The sequence below is a fragment of the Bos indicus genome, chromosome 26 (genome assembly GCF_029378745.1).
Source record: "Bos indicus isolate NIAB-ARS_2022 breed Sahiwal x Tharparkar chromosome 26, NIAB-ARS_B.indTharparkar_mat_pri_1.0, whole genome shotgun sequence".
In the NCBI taxonomy this organism is placed as follows: Eukaryota; Metazoa; Chordata; class Mammalia; order Artiodactyla; family Bovidae; genus Bos; species Bos indicus.
The window spans coordinates 30,945,693-30,964,734 of NC_091785.1; the positions used below are offsets into that span (position 1 = coordinate 30,945,693).

The 19,042-nt window shown below is 38.7% G+C and overlaps 2 protein-coding genes across 7 annotated transcripts in view; one reads left to right on the top strand and one right to left on the bottom strand.

Annotated features, from left to right (window-relative positions):
* The window catches only part of BBIP1 (BBSome interacting protein 1), a 17,720-nt gene extending 11,867 nt beyond the window's left edge, over nt 1-5,853 (bottom strand). The window contains exons 1-2 of one of the 3 annotated variants that reach the window (XM_019988664.2): nt 5,712-5,853; nt 4,668-4,765 (exon numbers count right to left, since the gene is read on the bottom strand). The gene's annotated coding sequence lies outside the window, so the exon portion shown is untranslated. Of the gene's footprint in view, nt 1-4,667; nt 4,766-4,925; nt 5,232-5,413; nt 5,592-5,711 lie in introns of those variants that run through there. The other 2 variants (XM_019988663.2, XM_019988662.2) reach the window with 2 other exon arrangements.
* SHOC2 (SHOC2 leucine rich repeat scaffold protein) overlaps nt 5,433-19,042 on the top strand; it is an 87,741-nt gene continuing 74,131 nt past the window's right edge. Inside the window, exon 1 of one of the 4 annotated variants that reach the window (XM_070780820.1) lies at nt 5,433-5,566. The gene's annotated coding sequence lies outside the window, so the exon portion shown is untranslated. Of the gene's footprint in view, nt 5,567-6,094; nt 6,117-6,176; nt 6,281-6,659; nt 6,840-19,042 lie in introns of those variants that run through there. The other 3 variants (XM_070780821.1, XM_070780819.1, XM_070780822.1) reach the window with 3 other exon arrangements.

Consider the following 19,042-nt stretch of genomic DNA (forward strand, 5'->3'; position numbering starts at 1 on the left):
ACATTCTAGATAAAAAGGAAAAACAGAAGAGAGACTAGAGGCAAGACGATTAGTAAGGAAGCTATTGTTTAGGTAGGATGATGAGGATATGAACAAAATCAGCAATACTGATCAGTATGAGGAGAAGATACTTGAGGTATTCAAAGATATAAGAAGTTGAGATTCAAGGAGGGAGGTGGGAGGGGGATTCAGGATGGGGAACACGTGTACACCCATGGTGGATTCATGTTGATGTATGGCAAAACCAATACAGTATTGTAAGGTAATTAGCCTCCAATTAAAATAAATAAATTTATATTTAAAAAATAAAACAATTAAAGAACAAAAAGAAGTTGAGATTCAAGTCTCCTCTGCCATTCCCCAATACCATTTTGGGTGATAAGAAAATGATCAAGGATGACTGAGATTTTAAGCTAACATGCCTGAGTAGATGGTGCAGGTATCAATTCAAGTTGAGGACAGATAAGAGGGACAAGCTAGGAGGGAAGGGTAAAGACTATGAATTAGGTTCTAACCCAATGAGTTTGGAAGGTAAAAAAGACGGGAGGCCTAGACAGGCGGCTGCACAGTAGTATAAGCTATGGAGTGGATATAATGACCTAACAAGGATACGGAAAGATGGTAAATAGTGGTAGGGTGGTGGTAAAAAGAGATAAAGACAGTGTAGCAGTTTAGAGAAGGGTCTGGAGTCAAATTAGTCATTTAAACAAATTATTTAATTTTCTAAACTTCGGTTTTATCTCTAAAATACAGTTTACAATAGCACTGACTTTAGATGCCTTATTAAATGACATAATTCACACAAAGCCATTAACCAGCCCTAGCACACAGGAAGAGCTCAGTGTCTGAATGCTTACTGCAGGTTGTTGATGGGGATGGGAGGAACGGTAGGAATAAAAACGAAAAAATCTGTCTTTTGTCTGATGCAAGACTTGTGTGGTTGACTGATAGATAAATTTTCAAACACATATTAGACTTCTGAATGTAAACCAGCATGAGACAAACGTGAGAGGGAGCCCCCAAATAAGGTGTTTTTCAGCAGATACAAAGTAGTAATGTTCTCTCTCACTCAAGTGATTGACCACGTGCTGGCAGAGTGCTTAACTTGGATTGATAATGTTCAAGTGGCGATGCCAAATAACATTATATGTCATGTAGTTGGAAACTACAGTAGATTCTACTCTGTTTTGCTATCTGGCATCTGCTAGTAGAAAAATGTTGCAACATGTTCAGTTTGGCTAATTAACCCAGACTCATGTGAATAATATGTGCAGAGTCTACCTTCTGGAACGTGCCTAGGCCTAAGAACAGGAACTGCTCTTCGTGAGTGAACTTGGATGATGCCATTGGTTATGTTACTCTCCAGTAGCAGACACTACTGTTAAGTTAGCAGAAAATGACATGTCCTACTCATGCAAAATGCCTTTTACTAATAATTTTTGCTTTTTCAAAATCCAGTACTAAAAGTGATCCTAAAAACATTAGCTATTAACGCTTTAAAAAAGGGTTAAGCCTTTTTTAAAAAAAGGTATCTTTTATATTCTCAGCATCAGAGATATGTAGTTACTTCAATAGAATGCAAAGAAAGGGAAATAAAGAATTGTTTGATACTTTACTCAGTGTTTCTGAAAGCCTGACCCTTGGATCACCTTATCAAAATCCCCTGGATGATTATTAACAATACAGATTTTTCTGGAGCCTTCCCCAGATTCACTGAATTAGAATCTCTAATTTTTAAGTTCCCCACATTAAAGTTGGAGAACCACTGTCTTAGATTCATTCATTCAATAAATAAATATTTAATGCCAACAATATATTCAAATTGGACTGCTTTAGAAGTTACCAATAATAACTATCATACACTGTCTATACACCATGTGCTACACAATATGCTGATGCATTTTATGTGTGTTTGACTCACTCTGTTCAACAAGCCTGAGGTTTTACACTTCTATGTAATAGATGATAAACAGAATGAGTAAACTGTTCAAAGTCATCAGTTAATGAATATCCCTGTTCCTGAAACCCAGGTCTGATTCTAAAATCTGTGGTCTTAATTAGTATATTATTTAGCTTTACTTGAATCTAGAATACAAAAAAAGTGATTGATGGAGTGCATTACTTAAATTCCAATGCGAAGACTAAAAATATTCTGTATCAATCTAAGAGTATCTGCCCTCTCAGAGAATTTTCTTCCTTCCGCTTATCTTTCATGATCAACTGTAAGTCTAGGATAGGAGGAGTACAAAAGCTTGGCTGTCCTGGGAGTTTTCCTCTTGTGATCATGAATTAAATTCTACAGACATCTGTATATCCACTGAACACAGAATGTTCTTTGTGTACTCAGTGCTAAGTATAATCTTGATTTTGCAATTTTTAATAGGCTCTGATGAATGCTACCAACAAGCCATCACAAAAACACCAGGACCAATTAAGACTTGCAGGAGAATTTCAGGGAGAAAAATAATACTGCAGAAATTGGAATGCAGCCATATGGCCAGTACTTGCCTCAGTATCTGCTTTGATAACATCAAGATTCATCTGTATTTGAATTGCAAGGCCCACACACCTTTCATCAACAGTCTTTGGGGTGCCAGGAGATGAAACTCATGAAACTATGCTGACATCAGTACACTCTGCTGTAGATGACATTGCATCAGCTCCAAGTGAAGGCAAAGTAGCAGCAACAATTTATCAAAAGGTAGACAGTCTATGTTGCCAGTGCAGGGTACTAACACACTCTACATTGGATGGCATCACTGACTCGACAGACATGAGTTTGAGCGAGCTCCAGGAGTTGGTGATGGACAGGGAAGCTTGGTGTGCTGCAGTCCATAGGGTTGCAAACAGTTGTACACAACTGAGCGACTGAACTGAACTGAGACAGTCTATGCTGCCAGTGCATGGTACTAATACAGTCTCCATAGACAAGAGGATTAAATGCTAAACTGTTCTTTGTAGGACATGATAGAAAGTGGTATGCTGAGAACTGGCATGGATTTAATGAGCAGCTCATGGTATGGGTAAGAGTAGCTGCATTTGGGAAGATTTAATCATGACTGGTGGAGAAGGCAATGGCAACCCACTCTAGTACTCTTGCCTGGAAAATCCCATGGATGGAGGAGCCTGATAGGCTGCAGTCCATGGGGTCGCTAGGAGTCGGACATGACTGAGTGACTTCACTTTCACACATTGGAGAAGGAAATGGCAACCCACTCCAGTATTCTTTCCTGGAGAATCCCAGGGATGGGGGAGCCTGGCAGGGTGCCATCTATGGGGTCGCACAGAGTCAGACACGACTGAAGCGACTTAGCAGCAGCAGCAATCATGATTGGAAAAGGATGAAAACTTTTAGTTTTCTTACTTTGAAGTAGTCTGGCAAAACCATTAAATTGGATGTAAGCACGCCTCCAGACCAACTTCTGATGTACGGGAAATAAGAAAAAGGAGACGGTCAAAAAGACCCCTGGCCTGAATTTTTCAAAATGACAATGTTACATGTGAAGAAAAAATGGGGTGACTGTTCTAGATTAAGGGTAAATAGTTATAATACTGAAATACAGTACATAAACCATGACTGGATCTTGAGTTTTGTTTTTTTGCGAGGAGGAGAAGGTATAGAAGACATTTTTGGGTCAAATGGGAAAACATATGTACATACAGACTGGATTCTAAAGACTATAGAATTGTTAACTTCCTTAATTGTGATAATAATATTATGTTTTCCAGGAGAACTTTAGAATTCTTAGGAAATACATGTTGGGAATTTTAGAGATGTCTACTTAACAACAGGCATCTGCAACCTATTTCCAAATGTCTCAATGACAAAAAGTGTGCGAGAAGAAATGAAATAAATATGGCACAATGTTAACAACTGTTGGATCTAGGTGATAGGTATATGAATGTTTGTTGCATTCTTTAAACTTTTAATGTATGAATATTTCTTTGATAAAATATTGGGGGAAGAAATTGTGTTGAGTAGCAGGAACTATGCTCAAATTCTGATAAACCGAAATTCCCTAAAACTGAAGTTGCTGGCAAGCATACTGGGCATCCAGGAGACACCCAATATTCAATCTTTCAGTATTTATCAAAATAATGTGTAGGGTAAAATAATAGGCTGATAAATCTGATACAAACCATTCTATTTAGGAGTAAACTGGGCTTTCCAGATGGCACTGGTGGGCTAATGCAGGACATCTGAGTCTGATCCCTAGGTTGGGAAGATCCCCTGGAGGAGGGCATGGCAATCCACTCCAGTATTTTTGCCTGGACAGAAGAGCCTGGCCGGCTATAGTTCATACAGTCACAAAGAATTGGACACAATTGAAGCAACTTAGCACACATGCAAGGCAGAGAAGCTAAGAACACAAGCAGCTGTTATATAAAACAATGGTTGTCATAAAAGAGGTTCAGAAAAATGCTAGGTAAGCTCAGAGGAAATTACTTCCTGCTGGGGAAAATCTGGACACAAATCTCCAAGGTTACTAGGACATGGATACAGAATCACAAAACGTTGGTGCTTCAGTGATTAATCTTGTTAGAAACAAGAAAAGTCCATTTTGGCTAGAGAATGAATACTAAGAATATAAAAAGAAATTCAGCAAAGAATGTAGGTGTGCACCCTTGTTGTGGACTAGCGTGGATATAAACCATTTTCAGTTTACCTGAAAGTTCTCCTGATCCTTTTTCCCCGCAGCTTTAGGTATCCAAGCCGGTATTACGAAGATGACTGACAGGTGTTGACTCAAACCTACAGAAGGAACTATATGAGATAAATGTGAGACACTTGTGGTAAAGAGTCATGTAAAACTAACACGAAACGAATATTCACAAACATTGAATTGTTTAATACACCGTTGACTTGCAGGATTAGAACAGTATACTTTCTTTCAGAATGGCAGTCAGTGCTTACAAACTCTCACCAGAGAAACAAAGGGAGAAAATTCAGAATCTGAAGACAGGAAGTGGGGAAATAAGACTTAGAGGTGTTGCCGCGGTGGTGGGTAACCATCTTTTTCCTTCGTAGCTGGGAACGTAAAACGATTTCCTCAAGTTCCAGAATTCTCCATCCTCAAAGGTCAGGGGGTGAAAGTACTTAACAGAATTTGCGGGGGCGTGGTCAGGAGCTGCACTTTGCTAGAGTTAGGGGCTCCGCCCGGCGGCCCGCACCCAGGCCCCTCCCGTCTCGACTTGCTGCAGCTAGGCGAGGGGAGCCGGTTGAGCGGCCTCGCCCCACAGGGAGCCTCAAAGGGGCGGAGGGAGGGAGGGCTGCCGCCTGGCCAGCCCGGAAAGAAAACCTTCTTCCAGCGGAAGCTACTCTGAGCCTTGCTCTCCTCCGGGACTCTCGGTCTCCCAGGGCCCTGGGGCCCGCTCGGATCTGACCCACGGTTCGGAACCAAGGGACACTCACCTCACTTCTCGACTCCTGTCAGAATGGGTACTCCCTGGGGCAAGGGGGGCGCAAGCTATTCCCATCCTTCTGCCATGACCCTATTCAGAAGTGTCAAATGCAACTTTCGGGCAGAACAGGGATTTTCGGAGCTCTAAACTCCTGTCCACCTAGGTAAGTGACCAGACGTCCCAGCAAAATAAGGGACGGGAAACCTGCTGTCTCTAATCCCGCAAACGGGAAGGTAGTCCGGAATAGGAATTAACTTGTTTTACATGGGATGTCTGGTCACCTTTGGTCCTTTTTTGGGCCTACTTACAGATGCTTCTCTTCCCTGACTGCTCGACTGTTGCCCAGGGCAACTGTGAGTCTGGGCGAAGGGAAAACTACGTCACACAGGAGACGGGAGGCCAGGAAACTCCCGTTGCCATTATCAGTTATGGCTGCCTTAGCGTCAACAGTAACTTCCGCTTGAGAGTTGTCACTCTACCCTGCTGGAGGCTCTCTCTGTGGCCCAGCTAGCCAGCGGCGCCCAGTGGGCGGGAGAGAGGGCGTCCAGGAGCAGAGAAAAGGAAAAGGGCGCAGAGAGGGAAGCTGGCGCCAATACCTCATTCTGATTGGGTAGCGTCGCTGGCGACAGTACGTCTGTCTGATTGGGCAGCGTTGGCGGCTCTGGCCCCGCCTGTTTCTCTTCCCCGGCGATTGACGGGCCTGCACTCGAGAGGTGGGGCGGGGCGGTAGAAGCGAGAGTGTGTGGAGGGGCGGGCGGGGCGGGGCGGGGCGAGTGGGGGAGGGGCGGTCGGGGGGCGGCGGTTGGGCAGCGTCGCTTCCAAGGAGGAGGAGGAAGGAGGGCGAGTGAGGAGGATGGCGAAGTCCGGGCTCCTGACGGTAACCAGGGGCCGCCGAGGCGGGAGGGTGCCTGTTGGCCGGTTCTTCTTGCCGTCCTTCCTGTCCGTCGGGCGGTCGGTCGGTAGGGGGAGGCCCCGCGCGTCCTGACAGGCGCGAGCCGGCGGGGCCGGGGCGAGGCCCGAGGTGCCGGGGCCCTAGGAGGCGCCGCCGCCGCCGTTTTCCTGGGTGCTGTCGCCGGGAGGCCCGGGCCCTGGGAGCTGACTCTCCTGTGGGGCCCGCAGCCGAGCACCGAGAGCGAGCCGGCCGGCTGACAGTGTCCGGGGGCCGGGCCTGCGGTGGCGGCGGGCGGCCGGCCGGCCGGGACAGCGCCCGGGCGAGGACTAACCGGCGCAAGGGCCGGGGCCGGGGGCGCCCGGAGGATAGTCTCGCTCCACTAGGCTCCTGGGGTCACCGGGCCCAGGCTGCGGGGCGCCCCGTGGGCGTGCGAATCGTTGGCGGGGGCCTTGGCGCAGCGGTAGTGATACGGGGTGGAGTCTTTCCTCGCCCCTTCCCCAAAGCCCACCGCGCTCACCGTCTCCTCTCGGTTCCGTGAAGAGTGGTGAGTCGGCTTTGGGTGTGTTGCTTGGTGAAGCGAGTTGTAGGCATCCAAGAGTGCTCTGTTGGACATGCCTAATGGCAACCTTTTTCCGCGGAGGCTTTTAGGGGTAGAGGAAAAGTACTCTTCTCCCCGCCTCCCCCCCCCCCCCCCCCCCAATGCTAGAGGCTTCGGGACAAAACGATTTTCCCCCAGCCCTTCAGTATCCATTGTTTTGTACCACCTCCCTCCCCTCCTTTCCTAGGTAGAAGAAGAATGACTCCAAGCCATTAATTGCCTTCCTTTTTTTTTTTTCCCTCAAAAATCAGCAGAGGGTTTGTGTAATTGTGTTAGTGTGGATCTACAAACAGGTGAAATGAATACCGTTTCAATAGTTGGAAAGAAGATGCTTTTGTGTGTGTGTCTGTGTGTGTGTTTAAGCTTTCAGCCCTTTCAGTTGGTGATTTGATTTTCTTTTCTGTTGCTTTGTATCATAATGGGGCTGATGAGAATAAAAGAGGAAGCAATATTTTGCAATCTACCCAAAAAATGTTTTCTAAGTCTCTAGGGATGCTGAAGCAAAATTGGGTTGCAGATGTGGACTGTATAGTATTTGCTTCCCTCACGATAAGTACCACCAGTCTATATCTAAGCTTACACCTGTGCAGTATTATACACTTCTTCGTAAATGTCAGCACTTTCTCCTTGCTCAGTACTCAGGAGTAATGGATAGTTGTATCTAAAACTATTTTTTGTTAGGTTTTCAGAATCTTAGAGTACACTTGTGTCACCAAGTATTTTTTACATCATCAACCCTTTAAGAAAGATTGTCTTAAAGACCTCAGTTTATTAGTTGCTAATCTCTACCCTCACCTTTACATGTTATAGCCTTTGTAACTGTCTGTTACTATGTATTTGAGATTTAGCTATTGAGTACAATTTGTGACATTCAGCAAACTTAAAGTTCATAGTTTGAATTTGTTAAGTGTTTGTTTTCTGTGTGACAGTGACAAGAATTATTAGGAATAATTATGAAAATGACCATTCCCTACCTACATAAGGATCTTAGACTGAATATGATAATCTTTTAAATACTAATTTGCACCTCAGGCACACTGTAAAAGTTTTAATTATGCATATGCATTTTAAAGTAGACCACAGAGAAATAAAGGCTTTGTCTAATGGTTTAAATGTAACATAAAGCTGACATATAAAACTATATTCTTGAAATGCCAGTTTGGAAATAACGGACATGGCCTATCTCGAAGGTTACTACGTTTTCCCGGCGTTTGTTCAGTTTTTGAAAAACACATTGATCTCAGGTTGGCATTTGTTTTCTGATTTCTTGATTGTTAATACAATTTTTCAGCTGTTTTTAAGATTTTTCTCTTTTATTTGTTATGAATGGTAATGGATTAAAGAGTGATGTTAAGAAATACATTAATAACTTGCAGCTGGGGTTTTTGTTTTTTTTTTTTTTTGAGTTTTTAAGCTACCATATTCAGAAAGTTGATCAGAACTGTTTTGATAATGGTAACAAGACACAGCAACTTGTGAACTAGAAACCAGTCAGAAATTTGAAACATTTCACTTTTCAAACGGAACACTAAAATCATAAATTCTTTTGTTATGCTGGCTGGAATTATACTTTTTGAATTTTTTTTGTTTCTTCAGTGACTTGGGAGAGGGCTTCTCCCATATTCAAGAGAGATAATAAACTGGAATTCTAGGTGGAATGCTCCCAAAGATGGCTTCTGAATAACTGCTGGTATATTTTTTTTTGCCTTGCGTTACCTGTATGGATTTTGAGGGCAAGCGTGAAAATTGAAATTCCTTGTTATCCAGGCAGTTAAATTGCAGTCATATTTGTTTTAAAAATATGCTGGATTATCAATATTGTGTAATTTAATATTTCTGTAAGACTTGTATTCTTTAAACAGTTTAAATAGTTTTTAGATTTTAAATATCATATGAGAAAAGAATACCAGAATCTGTTGTGTTTTTTTTTTGTGTTTTTTTTTTTTTTTTTAACTGAAAAATATACACTAACCTGGGCATGCAGATATAAGAATGAATTTCTTTGGAGGTTGAAGATTAAATGAAAGACTATATCTTCATAGGATTCAGTTCACTGTATCGTTTATGTATTTTTCATGAATGAAAAAACATAGAATATATGCTTATAGTAATTAAAAAAATCACAAGACCAAAACACTCTCAAAACAATAAAAAACAACAGAAAAACAAGCTGACTCCTGTCCTTCGGTGAATTCTGAGGTTCTGTAACTTGGGTTTAGTGAAGGTGTTCTTGAACTGGATTATAAGATACCAATTAGGAGAGGAAACTTAGATATAAAACTTTGATATTTCCTAATAAGATCCGTGGGGAATTAGTAATACTTTGTTATAGATGAATTAGAAATGGGCTGTAATTTAGCAGCAGAATAATAAAGTACTTCTATGTGATACTTGAAAAAGGAGTACTGCAAATAAATTTGCTGTTTTTGCTTATTATTTGACTTATATTTCCTGCATTACATATTTCACATTAAGCATTAGGCATATTATAATTTAAGGCTAAATCTTTTACTGACTAAAGAATATATAGGTCAGGTTTGCTATTCCTGTCTTCTGAATTTTACGTTGTATCAAGGCTATGTACTATATATCTTTCTGGAAATATTTTTTTCTGTTAACACAGTAGTTAAATTTTGTATTTTACTATCAACTCTGACTTTTAAAATATTAAAAATTTCTGTCACAAGTTGACCTATAGTGTGCTTCAAGTATTGGAGTGCTCTGAAATGTAATTGTCAACCAGCGCAGGTAGAAAAGAACATGCGTAAGTCTAAAAAACTAATTTATGTTCTAAAATATGTAGTTGCGTTATTTTAACATAATATTTCTTCTGTCTTTGGCATTTTCTCCTGGTTCCCAGTTTTTTAGCACATCATCTTTAACTCAGCAAATCAAAGTTCTAGTGTATGAAAAGCATATTCTAATTGCAGAGGGCTCTTCAGCTTTTGAGATGTTGCTAACATATGTGCTCTTTGAGAAAGTATGATGTTCCCATTATCAAGATTTAAAGAACTAATTAGATTATTTCACACTACGTATCTCATTCCAACTTTTGTAAATATCATAACTGGTCACAGAAAGTAGTTCATGCTAGAAAAGGTTAAAGTTTCTTTTATTGGAAATAATGAAGATATTGCTTGAAGCTAAAACATTATAAATGACCTTAAAAGAGGGTATGATTTGTCCCTATGTGAAAGACTACTATGAAATATTTTGGAATGTCTATCTTCTAATGTTCATAGCACTGTGAACACACAATTTAAGCATCTTATTTGCCCTCAAATACTTTATAAATCTTGCAAGTTTAGTTAAGTAATTTCACCGTTGACAGATAAATATTTTTTCTTTCAGTTTTTCTAATGCCTTGTAGGTAGAAATGATGTGTTCTGACATGGGTGATGTCTAGAATTTGGAGTTAATTTCATCAGTTAAATTTGGGCTTTCTCTGTTTCCGGTTTTGTGTTGTACAACACTGCCTTCAGGAATTTTACCATTTTGCAGATAGTTTTTGAGTTAACCTTTAAGTTTTATTATGTAAGTGTTTCTCACTAGTTTCATACTCACTCATGTCATAGACCTTCTCCTGAGTGCTGTGTGTTTCCCGGTCTGTAAAGGCACAGAGATAAATATACTGTTTTCTGCATTTAGTAAGTTCATGGTTTGTTGCATGAAGGGGACAAACAGTAGTTAATTGTTTTGCAGTGTGACAAGTGCTTTGGTAGCTGTATACACTGAAGAACTCAGATGAATTAATTCAGACTGCATGTATAATCATCAGTGCTTACTGAAGGATACAACCTGAACTAACTCTTGAGGAATAAGTTGGATGGAGGGTAGAAAAAGCATAGAAGTTAGAGATGTTAAGGTCCATTTGGAGAATTGCAGGGAATAACAATTTGGAGTCCATCTATGACCTAATGTTAATATTTTAAGTGATACAGTAGGCTTGCATTAAAGTTATTATCTTTAGAGATTGTATGCCTTTTGTGCCTCATTTAATTTGGGGCTTGAACTATGGATCTGCACTAATGTTAGGAATCTGCTCCAAATTATTATTTAAAATTTTTAACTAAGTATATTTTCATAGTTAAATAGAAGAAGAACATATCAGCCTAACGTGAAATAATTCTGAAGCATGGAACTTGGATAATAAGAAAATGTTTCAAAATAGTATTTAAATATATTTTTCTCATATCATACTTAAATATATTTTTCTCAGCTTTTATGTATCTTGTTAAGAGTAACATTTATGAATTTCCTTCCTTAGAACTCATGGTGAGTTATTTCGCAGATATTTAAAATGCACTCTTCTGAGAACATTAAAAATAGCCTCTTTCCATACTTACTTCAGAGTGCCACTCTTTGCTTAAAAGTCAGACTGTATGATCAGTAGTTATATCCTGGTAGCCTGCTAGAAGTCTTTGTATGCCTTTAGAAGTTTTTTAAGATTTAAAAGTTCTCTGAACTTGACTATTAAAAAGTAATTTTTCATGCAGTGTGATTTAATACTTTTTGAGGATGAAATGAAGGCTCTTCGGCTCTCCCAGCGTGCCGTAGTTTCCCATTTTAAAACATTCTCATACTTGGCTTTTTTTCAATCCTTCCTGTTGGGGCTTCCTTGATAGCTCAGCTGGTAAAGAATCCGCCTGCAATATGGGAGACCCCGGTTCTATTCCTGGGTCAGGAAGATCCCCTGGAGAAGGGATAGGCTACACACTTCAGTATTGTTGGTTGAGCTTCCCTGGTGGCTCAGACAGTAAAGAATCTGCCTGCAGTGTGGGAGGCCTGGATTTGATCTCTCGGTTGGAAAGATCCTCTGGAGGAGGGCATGGCAACCCACTCCAGAATTCTTACCTAGAGAATCCCCATGGACAAAAGAGAATGGCGGATCACAAAGAGTTGGACACGACTGAGAAACTAAGCACAGCAGTCCTTCCTGTTATTTTCATTATAGAAATCTGAGAAATTCCTTTTTAAATGTTTCACATTTTAGCAATTCCCATATAAATGTTATAACGTCTCACTTATCTCAAGGTTATCTTTTAAGAAACTAAAACTTTCTGGTGTCATCTCCTTGGGTACAGCCCCATGCTCGCTTCACCTGGCTAACCTCCTAATTGCTGGTCAGGCCCCAATATCACATCCTTGGGGAAGCCTTTGATCTCTAGTTAGATTCTCCTGTTTTAAGGTCTCCCACCTGTTATTTCCTTTTTATAATACTCATCATTTTTGTAATGATGTGTTTAATGTCTTTGTCTTTTTTGCATTACTGTAAGCTTCATGATGAGCATCAAGTATTTGTCCTCTTTACTACCATTTCTCCAGTACACAATGTCTTAACTTTGTAAGGCTTCTAATAGAAAATTTGTCTAGGGCCCCCAAACAAACAGGCCAAAAAGGGCAAAGATATCATAATGCTTTTGCTCTTAAACACATTTACTGCTCTTAGAACCCCCTAGGCCTTAATTGAGGGATCTTTACAATTTTATGCTGCTGCTGCTAAGTCGCTTCAGTTGTGTCCGACTTTGTGTGACCCCATAGATGGCAACCCACCAGGCTCCTCCGTCCCTGGGATTCTCCAGGCAAGAACACTGGAGTGGGTTGCCATTTCCTTCTCCAACGCATGAAAGTGAAAAAATAAAGTGAAGTCTCTCAGTCGTGTCCAACTCCTAGCGACCCCATGGACTGCAGCCCACCAGGCCCCTCTATCCATGGGATTTTCCAGGCAAGAGTACTGGAGTGGGTTGCCATTGACTTCTCCGTTAAAATTTCATAATGTACAGTTACTTTAAAGTTTGGTAGCCAAATGTAGAAAGGATAGGGTACTCCTAGAGGCCTTATGAAAGTTGAAAATAAGAGCAAGGGTAAAGTACTTAAAAAGCAGACGTAAGACATTAAAAAATAAATTAATGTGATAAATACTTAAAATCTTTTAAGATGCCATCTGTTTTATATGTAGAATAGTATAGCAAAAACGATGATGTAAGATCATGACAAAGATATTAATTGCTGTTGGTAAATTTTGATAATGACACAGAAACAGGTATTTCAGAAAGGTTTCCATCTAAAATGATAACAAGTTTTAATGTTCAGTTCAGTTGCTCAGTCGTGTCCGACTCTTTGCGACCCCATGAATTGCAGCATGCCAGGCCTCCCTGTCCATCACCAAGTCCCGGAGTTCACTCAGACTCAATGCCATCCAGCCATCTCATCATCTGTCGTCCCCTTCTCCTGCCCCCAATCCCTCCCAGCATCAGAGTCTTTTCCAATGTGTCAGCTCTTCACATGAGGTGGCCAAAGTACTGGAGTTTCAGCTTTAGCATCATTCCTTCCAAAGAAATCCCAAGGTTGATCTCCTTCAGAAGGGACTGGTTGGATCTCCTTGCAGTTTTAATGTTAGCCTTTTGTTATTGGGAAGATTTGCTTAATGAGATGAAACATAGTAGGTATTGTAAGTATTTATTAAGTAAAATTAAATTGAAGAAAATGATTGAAAGTCCTGATTTAGTGCAGTATATTATTACTGCCTTAAAAGCTTTTGGATTTTATACCTACCATGTGTTTCTTTTGTGTACTGAGGTACGAAATATGTAAAACTGAGTAACAACATGTTTATCAGTTTTGAATGAAAACATACCTGTTGCAGTGATATGACAAAATGACATAAAGCAACTTTTAAACTGTTAAAGAGAGTAGTGGTTTAGTTGCTAAGTCATGTCCGACTTTTGTGATCCCATAGACTGTAGCCTGCCAGGCTCCTCTGTCCATGGCATTCTCCAGGCGAGAATACTGGAGTGGGTTGCCATTTCCTTCTCCAGAGGATCTTTCCGACCCAGGAATTGAACTTGGGTCTCCTGCATTGCAGGCAGATTCTTTACCAACCGAGCTATGAGGGAAGTCCTTAAGGAGTAAGTTTTATTGTTTATTTTTGGCATTTTTGGTAACCTAGACTGGAAAAATTAGATTGGAGGTTATAATACTTGTTTTAGAAGTCTGTAGAATGCTGCAGCTTGGATGACCTGAAATATATTATTTTTAATTCAACTTTGTTTTCTTTATGTCTTCTGGGATAAAGAATTTGATATTTCACTTAAAGGGCTTTAGTTCTGGTTCATATAAATTTATTTTGTCTTAGTTTTGTAATCAGTTGTGTTTTCTGACTATATAAGGATAGGTAAAAGAGCTAGTTATTTCCTATTTTGTTGCTAAAACAAATATTGGTTTATCTACCATGTGTTAATTACAGTTTTAAAGTCATAGAAATGGGATACTTATATACCAGGCAGCTTAAAATGTAAGGTTTTATGATTTAATTTTGAAAACATTTATTTCTGCTTTGGAAGTAGGGATTTGAAATTCTTAATACTAGAAATATGGCCTAGTTTCAGAACACCCACTAAGCAACTGTGGAAACTCAGCATGCTCAATGGCTTATAGTGCTGCAGTATTCTTTAATTTATCCCACCTCCTGTTATATAATAGCTTGTAGTAGTACACACAGAACATGCGTATTTAGGACAAGAACAAAGTGTATTGAAGGTCCAGAACGTGAGTCTGTGTTGGGCTTTGGATTGGGCAGGAAAAACCTGAAGATGATCAAATATGATAGTCAATGGGTGAGTGAGTGACATAAATCAGTTAATATTTTAGGTTGCAAATAAGGCATGAAAAGCAAAAATTGTTTTGGGACTTGAGAACAATGATTCTTTAAAATGGAGTCACAGTTTTTGAAACAAACACTTAATTCTATTAAAATTTATTAATATTTTTATTTAAAAAGTTTGACCACTCTTGTGAAATTGTCATGATGCTTGTGTACAGGACTAAGTATTTCAATGTAAATAATTTTATACATTTCCCCCAGAATGTTGTGCAACTCTGAAGTTGCAGCATTGTATCAGACTGTGAGAAACAGATACTGAAACTGATTAGAAACTAACTGTAAAGTATGAAACTAGTTTGTATCCATTGTTCAGGATAGTATACTGTCAAGGCATTTTATAAAACATACTTTTTACCAGCTTATTTTGTTAATTAAAAAAGGTACTGAGTTGATCTATGCTAATTATTATTATCAGACAAATGGATTTTAGAGTTAAATGTTTCAGTTTAAAGATTTTGTGATATGAAAAAGGAAGGACTTAATAAATTTGCCTTTAAAGTCAGCTATGTAATTTTTATAGAGTTAGCTCTGTGAGTAATGCTTTAACGCATAACTAATTATCTATATGCAAAAATAAACTTATCTGGCCTTTTTTCAGTTGGAGCTCACTATACCTGATATTTACACACACACACACACACACACACACACACACACACACACACATATATTATGCTAATTGATACTTTTGTAATGACTCTGTAGTAAGATCTTGAAGATTTTTATTTTATCAAAGAAAGTTAAAATTAAGTTTCATATAATTGAAGTTGTAACCTATCCCTTCTCCAGGGGATCTTCCCAACCCAAGATTTAAACCAGGGTCTCCTGCATTGCAGGCAGATTCTTTACCAGCTGAGCCATCAGGGAAGCCCATTATGTTCAAATTCTTTGAATAATCCTCAAAGGTAGATCATGTGTAAAAATAAAAATAATTTCTTAATTGACACATCTTTTTTTTGACCATACCATTACCCAGCTTTTATAATTAACAATTTGATAATATTTGAGTTGCTTCTGAGAGTAATTGAAATTAAGTATGGCCAAATAATGCTTTTTCTTTTTTTCTGGCATAATTTAAATAATAAATCAATTGCTACCTGCAAATTACTAAATGATTTACATTTTTATGATGTAAGAATTTTTTACATTAAAGCTTCTGTAAACTATGTGGGACTCATTTTGCAATTATAGTCACATAGTAGTAGATAGTACATCTAACCAGTTGGGAACTGGTTAGATTTAATATGTTAAATTGCAAAAAAAATATTTTTTTTAATATATATTCAAATCTATAAGCACGGGCTGCTTTTCCATATTTAGAGTAGGTTCTGATGGCAAAGAATCTTTATTAACCTTAAGTTAAATTGGGCTTGACTGTTCCATGTTTTTTTTTTTTTTTTGATCTTGTATGAGGAAGACTTTTGCTTTGGGGTATTTTTTAAAATGTAATACAGAGATAATGAGATTATATTATTAAGGCCCCAAATGCACAATGTAAATTCTGTTTTAACAGCTGTTAGGATGAATAGATAAATAACTGAGCATACTGGTCTTCACCTAAATAGTCTAAAAAGTGAACTATATGAATATAAGAAAAACTTTGTTTTATAATAAAGGCAACTTATTAAATACTGACTCTTAAATGTAATATACCTGCCTTGACACCACAGTCCTCTAATCTTGCTGTGTGTGGTAAATTTATTTTTGTTTATATTTTTTTCCTGACAGTTTCTGATAGTTTATAGAATGAGTAATGGACAGACTTTATGATCAGATAAGATCTAGTGAAGGAATGTGTGGGTTTATACACACAAAAAGCAATTAAATGAGATTAATTTTTAGCTTAAAAGTACTGAAAATCAAATTCTAAGTTGAAAATACTTTTAAAATACTGTAGTCACCTTAGTGCATATAACCTAAGATAGGAATTACATTTTATCTCGTTTGCTTTACACTGATAATTAGGTAGCCAACTTTTTGATTTATTGCCAATTAGCCCATGTTAAAGAGTAAGTGTTCTTTGAGAACACTTAGGTTCTGTTTGACATGTTTTGAGTTCTGGGAAAGAAAGGCTGTTAAAGCAAATATTCACAAATCTTTTTCTTTAGACTGTGTGGCCTAAGAACTTTTCAGATTAAGTTTGATCAAGATATGACATTTATTATATCTTAGTTATCTTGAGACATTTAAATTCCCCCATCCCACCTCTTCCTTTTATTTTGCTGGAGAATCTTACAATTTATGTATATAGTGAAGTGTTGTACAAGAGAGCTGTAATCTCAATTATGGCTTGACTTTTAGGTTGAGTAAACAGATTTTCAGTTCTTTGCTCAAAACTTTTGTTTGCTCAGAATCAAAATTACATAATAAATCTTGTGCTTTCCCATAAGAAGGAATACCAAATTTCTTGGAAAACTCTCATGTATTTGTTACTGTATAATATTTAGTTTCCGTGCATGTTAGTCCAAACTATTTCAGTCCAAACTATTTCATCTTGCCTCTTTAGAAAAGGGGGGGAAATGAGTTTAGAGATGCTATGAGTTGTGCACTCTTGCCTTGATTCTAATTAACATGGACTAATATAGAGCAATTTATTTATTTACAGCTATTTCTTTAGCCTGCATGAAAATTAACTCTCGCATCATGTTCATTCATGCTGCTTAGGGCAGTGTTTTTCCATTTCTCTCTGAACAGTAATGTTCCCTTGAACATGTTAATTTTGGGTACTTTCTCAATCTTTGGTTTTCCAGTTTTGAAGATTCCTTTTTTAACTTGAATTACAAAAATACATAGAATTATGTGATTTGGAGGGGAGAGCAGTTTATTTCTTTCAACTAGTAAAAGAATATAAAGAGCATTTCAGATCTTTATAAACAAACGAAAATAGTTGAAATCTTGCCATTTTAGTTATTCATTAAAAAATCTGAGTGATTTAATTTTGAGTATAGGGAAGTATGCAATGAGACAAGATTTTTGTCTTTGCTTATTGTTCAACTGGTTTCAGCAAGTGTTTACTACATGCTTATTGTGTGTTTAATAAAAAGTTCATAGTATCTTTGAAGCTGTAAAGTACTTAAGAGGAAAACTGTAGGAAGGCTGCTTTTTAGTAGGGTAGATAAAGCCCAAGTTAACAAATACTCAACAATTCTTTCAATAAATTAAACTGTTAGGTATTATTTTATAACTATTAGAATAAAACTGTGAAAAAGACAATAAGCTCCCTGTTTTCCCACTGCTTTAAATGAGGGAGTGAAATAGCTAATCTGACAAATATGATACAGTGTGAAAAATACTCTGATAGGGGAAGTTTTAAGTGGGAGCACAGAGAGCGGAGACAGTATTCAGAAATGCTTTTGAGTAGTCAGGAAGGACTTCCCTGATATTTAAACTGAGATCTGAAGGGTGCATGGATCTCAGTGAAGAACTGTAAACCTGTTTCTATTGTTGTTGTTCAGTTACTCAGTCATGTCTGACTCTTTGCAGCCCCATGGACTGTATAGCACGCCAGGCTTCCCTGTCCTTCGCTGTCTCCCTGAGTTTGCTCAACCTCATGTTTGTTGAGTCGATGATGCCATCCAACCGTCTCATCCTCAGTCACCCCCTTCTCCTGCCCTCAGTCTTACCCAGCATCAGGGTCTTTTCCAGTGAGGCAGCTCTTCGCATCAGGTGGCTAAAAAATTGGAGCTTCAGTATCAGTCCTTCCAGTGCATATTCAGGACTGATTTCCTTTAGGATAGACTGATTTGGTCTCCTTGCTGTCCAAGGGACTCTTCAAGAGTCTTCTCCAACATCACAGTTTGAAAGCCTCAATTCTTCATCGCTCAGCGTTCTTTATGGTCCAGCTCTCACATCTGTACATGACTGCTGGAGAAACCATAACTTTGACTAGAAGGACTTTTGTCAGCAAAGTGATAAATATAAATACACTGATAAATACAAATACTTAAAATATTTTATACTTTATAAATGTACTGTCTAGGTTTATCATAATTTTTCTTCCAAAGGGCAAGTATCTTTTAGTTTCATGGCTGCTGTCACCATCCACAGTGATTTTGGAGCCCAAGAAAATAAAGTCTGTCTCTGTTTCCATTGTTTCCCCATCTATTTGCCATGAACTGATGGCACCAGATGCCATGATCTTAGTTTTTTGAATGTTGAGTTGTAAGCCAGCTTTTTCACTCTCCTCTTTTGCTTTCATCAAGAGGCTCTTTAGTTCTTTGCTTTGTGCCATAAGAGTGGTGTCATTTGCATATCTGAGGTTATTGATATTTCTCCTGGCAATCTTGATTCCAGCTTGCACTTCCTCCAGCCCAGCATTTCCCATAATGTACTCTGCATAGAAGTTAAATAAGCAGGGTGACAATATACAGCCTTGACATACTCCTCTTCCAATTTTGAACTAGTCTGTTTTTCCATGTCTAATTCTGACTGTTGCTTTTTGACCTGCATACAGGTTTTGCAAGAGGCAGGTCAGGTGGTCTGGTAT